Below are 6104 nucleotides of genomic sequence, written 5' to 3' on the forward strand. Positions count from 1 at the left end.
CTCTTCCACATATTTTAATCCCAAGAGGAATCCTCAATGAACCTCCATGCATGCTCATGTCTGTCTCAGGGTTTTCTTCTCCCTTGGGAATCCAACCCATGACTGAGGACTTTCTCTTTCAGATATCAAAACCTATTTATAATAAAGCTATAGTACTTAAGATAATGTAGTACTGACTTCAGGATAAATGAATAGATACATGAAGCAGAAAAAGAATGCAGAAACAGAACTTGGTGTATGTGAAAAATGACATGTTAAATTGAAAAAAATATGCACTATTTTGTAACACTTGCTCTGAAAATTGTCTATTTACATGAGAAAAACACTATGTCAATTGCCAAAAAAAAAAAAAAAATAGCGCGAGGAACAAATGCCTAAATGTTAAAAGCAAAAAAGTAAAGTTCTTAATAAAATATAGAATAGTGTCTTTGTGACAAAGTAGGAAAGAATTTCAAACAGATGCAAAGGTTGAAACGATAGAGATTGATAAACTTGATTATGTACATTTAATCTTTTTATTATAATTTCAAACTTAGAGATGTATAATTAATAGAGAAGTGGAATTCAGGCTATATAAAGAACTTTCACAAATTCATAAGAGAGACAAACAACAGACAGAAAACTGGCAAAAGTTATGAACTATAAATTTGCAGATCAAGAAACACAAATGGCTAAAGACCTTAAGAAAAAAAATGGCTGAACTCACTAATAATTAATGAAATGTATGCTATTTCTTATCCATGTGGGAAACAAAATGAGTGCAAATGTAGGGGGGGGATGTGAGAAAATAGCAACCTCTTTGGAGAGGAGTTTGGTAATATATAAATTTTATTTCATATATATATATATTTGAGAAACTCATAGAAATATGTATATGGTGATATGAACAATGATGATGAGTGCTATCTTGTTTGAAACAACAAATATCAGGAAACACTCTACATGTCCATCAATAAGGGATGGAGAAATAATTGTAGTATACACATATGATAGAATAGTACACAGTAGTTAAAGTGAATTAAACACATTTACATGTTTCAATAAAAATCTTGAAAACAGTATGGAATAAAATTTTGTGTACTATAAGATATCATTTATTTATCATTTAAACTTGTGAAATAATATTGTGTACAATATATGAAAAAATATGAGTGATAAATATTGTTAAATGTGTTAACAGAAAGGAAGCAAAACAGCTTCTGAAGAGTTGTCCTTGGAGAGAGAGACAAATGAGATGGAAAAAGTCTTTAACTGTGTGTTACATTTCATTTATAATGAAAAAAATCTCGTGAAAGTCTGAATATGGCAAATTGTTAATATTTGTTGATTCTTGGTGGTGATATGATTTTGAATTGTGGATATTGTATTCTGTGCATTTTTCTGCATGTTTAAAATATTTTACTATATATATACTTTTTTAAAAAAAAATTTAAAAGCAGTGGCATGTAGTAGGAGCCAGAAGTGAGTAGGAGTCTTGGACTGGTTTTGTAGGCATTTGTGAAATATAGTTTTAGGAATTCTGAAAATATTTTGAGGGAACTTTTTTTCAAGATAAAATTCACTTATGTAAAATTCACCATTTTAATTATTTTAAAGTGTATACTTGTGGTATATTCATTATCACCATTATCTAATTCCATGCATTTTCCATCACTGTTTTGAATAATCTTGCAAGGAACTTGAAGTCTTATATCAGCATTAGTATCTTGGGACAAATGATCAAGATATTAATATTAAGTTATTTTAATTAACAGAGACTTGGATCATTCAACTTATCTGTTTATATTTCTGTGAAAGTAGAGATTTAGGGTTTTAATATTACTCCCAGACACAAGAATAGCCCTTACCAATTTTCAGAGTTACTCAGTAACACCTTATCGGGTGGTAACCTCACTCCCTATCCCATGTGACTTCATCCTCCTCAGAGCACTGCCCAGAACAGAGGAACAGACATGTCCTCTGCCTAAACCTTTGATGGATATTCTCTCTTGCCTTCCCAGACAATGCAGTGCTAGAAGGCTTAGGGACTGCTATAGACTGAATATTGTATCCCCCTAAAGTTCAAATTTTGAAATCCTAATCTCCAATGTGATGATTTGAAGCTAGAGCCTGTGGAAAGTGATTATGTCATGAGGGCAGAGAAATGGGCACATTTCTCAAAAGCTTTCCTTTATTGATAATTACTCAGATTAAGAAATTGTTGACCTTTCCTTCAGACAAGTGAAAAGAACACTAATTCTTGTAACAGTAGAGTCCCAGGTTCCAGCTCCTCATTTCCAAATACTGCTTTTCATTTCACTTAGGTTCTTCCAACTTCCTCTGGCTTCTAACAACTGACCTGCTGAGAATTTCCATTTAGAGAAAACCACCACTCGTATTCCAAAGACTTTAGCCTCAATGAAACATTTAGGTGCATGTTGTCCTCAGCCTTTGAAAGCTCCCAGGCTGAACTCTGCCCATTCAATTAGCCAGAAAGAGGCTCCCAGCAATTCCGTGAGGAGACCTTTGGGCTATTTTTGGAACTATACTTGTGTGTGTGAATAGATATGTGTGTAAACAGATATGAGATTGAGATTTGTAACAAATATATTTAATATTAAACTGTATCATTGAGCAGAGAATTTTTAAGTATAAAAAGTCATAATTTTAATCAAGGACATTAGTTCTACAGTTAGGTGTCTCACAATCTTACATCAGATGGCCTTTTAAATTTTTTGGTGATTTTTAACAAAAGTGGAGAAATAATATAGACTCCTTAGAATTATAATATAGTAGAGGCCCAGCGCACAAAATCATGCACGGGTAGGGTCCCTAGGCCTAGCCTGCAATCAGGGCCATCTTCTGCCAGTTCACCAGCCCTGCGGCTGACAGCCACACCAGTTCCTTGTTTGCAATCTGGCAATCTATCGGAGCCTGCAGACCAGGCCAGGGGGAGGGTCCAAGAGGTCGGCCATTCCACCCACCGCCAGTCCCAGTCCTGCCCCGCCGCCGACACCCACCCCGGTTCCCCATGGTTACCTGTTTGCCATCCAGTGATCAGAGTCTGTGGGCTGGGGGAAGGGACCGAGAGGTGGTCAGTGCGCCCCATAGCGACTGGTCAGTCAGTCACTCTGGTCGTTACGCGATTATGGTTGCTGGCCTTTTTATTATGTAGGATTGTTCCATAATTGTATTCTTAATTCTTAGGAACATACAAAGCAAGGCTAAGATATTTCTATTAGGTTCTAGCAAAACTAGGAGTACATTAGTGTAGTGATTAGAACTTTGACTAGCAATCAGATAGACTTTGCTTTAAATCTCTTCTCTGTCACTTTCTAGCCAAAAGTCCCTAGGCAAATTGCTTACTTTCTGTAAGACTCATTTTTCTTATGCATAAAGTGAACAAAATAAAAATGATTTATTTTTCAGTTTTTTTATGAGAACTAAGTTAGGTTAATACATATGAGAAGCAGTAAGTATACAGGCATACCTCAGAAATATTGTGGGTTTGGTTCCAGACTACTGTAATAAAGGGAATATTGTAGTAAAGCAAGTCACATTTTTTTTTTGTTTCCCAGTGCATATAAGAGTTATGTTTACACTGCACTGTAGTCGGTTAAATGTGCGGCATCATTATGTCTAAAAAGCAATGTACATACTGTAATTAAAAATGTTTTATTGGTAAAAAACAACAACAAAAAAAACCCCACCCACTAATCATCATCTGAAACTTCAACAAGTCATTAACTTTTTTGCTGGTGGAGGGTCTTGCTACTGACTGATCAGGGTGGTTGCTGAAGGTTGGTGGCTGTGGCAATTTCTTAAAATATGACAACATTGAAGTTTGACACATCAATTGACTCTTCCTTTCACAAACAATTTCTCTGTATCATGCAATGCTGTTTGATAGCATTTTATTCACAGTAGAACTTGCTGTAAAATTGGAGTCAGTCCTCTCAGACCCTGCAGCTACTTTATCAGCTAAGTTCATTTAATTTTCTAAATCCTTTGTTGTCATTTCAACTGTTTTCACAGCATCTTTACCAGGAGTAAATCCCATCTCAAGAAACCACTTTCTTTGCTCCTCTGTAAAGAACAACTGCTCATCCATGATAGTTTTATCATGAGATTGCAGCAAGTAAGTCACATCTTCAGGATCCACTACTAAATATAGTTCTCTTGCTATTTCTACCAAATTTGCAGTTACTTTCTCCACTGAAGTTTCAAAGTCATCCATGAGGATTGAAATCAACTTTATCCAAACTCCTGTTAATGTTGATATTTTGTCCTCTTCCCATGAATCATTAATGTTCTTGATGACAACTAGAATGGGTGAATTCTTTCTGGAGGTTTTCAGTTCTTTGCCCAGATCCATCAGAAGAATCACTGTCAATGACAACTATAGCCTTATGAAATGTATTTCTTAAATAATAAGACTTGAAAGTGGGAATTGCTCCTTGATCCATGGGCTGCAGAATGGATGTTGTGTTAACAGGCATGAAAACATTAATCTCATTGTATATCTCCAACAGAGCTCTGGGGTGACCAGGTATGTTGTCAATATTTTGAAAGGAATCCACTTTTGGTGTTTTGTTTTTGTTCTGAGCAGTAGGTCTTAACAGTGGGCTTAAAATATTCAGTAAACCTTGTTGTAAACAGGTGTGCTGTCATACAGGCTGTGTTGTTCCATTTATAGAGCACAGCCAGGGTAGACTTAGCATAATTCCAAAGAGCCCTAGGATTTTCAGAATGGCAAATGAGCATTGGCTTCAACTTAAAGTCACCAACTGCATTAACCTCCAACAAGAGAATTAGCCTGTCCTTTGAAGCCAGGAATTGACTTCTCTCTAGCTATGAAAGTCATAGATGGCATCTTCTTCTTATGTAAGGCTTTTTTTTTTGTCTACATTGAAAATCTGTTGTTTAGTGTCGCCACCTTCATTAGTTATTCTGGCTAGATCTGGGTAACTTGCTGCAAATTTTCTATCAGCACTTGCTTCACCTTGCACTTTTATGCTATGGAGATGGCTTCTTTCCTTAACCTCACAAACTGATCTCTGCTAGCTTCCAACTTTTCTTCTTCAGCTTCCTCACCTCTCTCAGTCTTCAGAGAATTAAGGAGAGTTAGGGTCTTGCTCTGAATTAGGCTTTGACTCAAAGGAATATTGTAGTTGATGTGATCTTCTATCCAGGCCACTAAAAATCACTCCATATCAGCAATAAGGCTGTTTTGCTTTCTTATCATTCATGTGTTCACTGGAGTAGTACTTTTAATTTCCTCAAGAACTTTTATTTGCATTTACAACTTGGCTAACTGTTTGGTATAAGAAACCTAGTTTTCAGGCTGTCTCACCTTCTGACATGCCTTCCTCACTAAGCTTAATCATTTCTAGCTTTTGTTTTAAAGAGATGTGAGACTCTTCCTTTCACTTGAACACTTAGAGATTATAGAGGGTTTTTAATTGGCCTAATTTTTTAAAGTATGTTTTTATTGATTTTTAGACAGAGAGAGGAAGGGAGAGGGATAGAGAGATAGAAACATCAATGAGAAAGAAACATCATTGATTGGCTGCCTCCTGCACACCCCATACTAGGGATCAAGCCTGCAACCCAGGCATATGCCCTGACTGGGAATTGGAAATCGAACCAGAGGCCTCTTGGTTCATGGGTTGAAGCTCAAATACTGAGCCACACCAGCCAGGCAATTGGCCTAATGTTAATATTCCAGTTTCTCAGGGAATAGGGAGGCCTAAGGAGAGGGAGACAGATGGAGGAACAACCAGCAGTGGAGCAGTTAGAACACACATATTTATTGATTAACTTTGATGTCATATGGATGTAGTTCATGGCACTCTAAAACAATTATAGTAATAACATCAAAGATCATGAATCATAGATCTCCATAACAAATATAATAGTGAAAACGTTTGAAATATTGTGAGAATTACAACAATGTGACACAGAAACATAATGCTGTTGGAAAAATGGCACTGACAGAATTACGTGATGCAGGGTGGTCACATCAGCAATTCTCTAGAACTTTATTAGGTAATTTTTGGTTTTGGACAGGGCCTCTGAGGAATGACCAGAGATGGGTGAAGTGCAGTAGAGTGTAATGTAAATTA

At 36.3% G+C, this 6104-nt stretch overlaps 1 pseudogene; it reads right to left on the bottom strand.

The window, feature by feature from the left end:
* Window positions 1–3711: 3711 nt before the first annotated feature.
* LOC103289623 (tigger transposable element-derived protein 1-like) lies at window positions 3712–5422 on the bottom strand (annotated as a pseudogene).
* Between the last annotated feature and the right edge of the window lie 682 nt (window positions 5423–6104).

This window comes from Eptesicus fuscus, chromosome 17 (assembly GCF_027574615.1).
Source record: "Eptesicus fuscus isolate TK198812 chromosome 17, DD_ASM_mEF_20220401, whole genome shotgun sequence".
In the NCBI taxonomy this organism is placed as follows: Eukaryota; Metazoa; Chordata; class Mammalia; order Chiroptera; family Vespertilionidae; genus Eptesicus; species Eptesicus fuscus.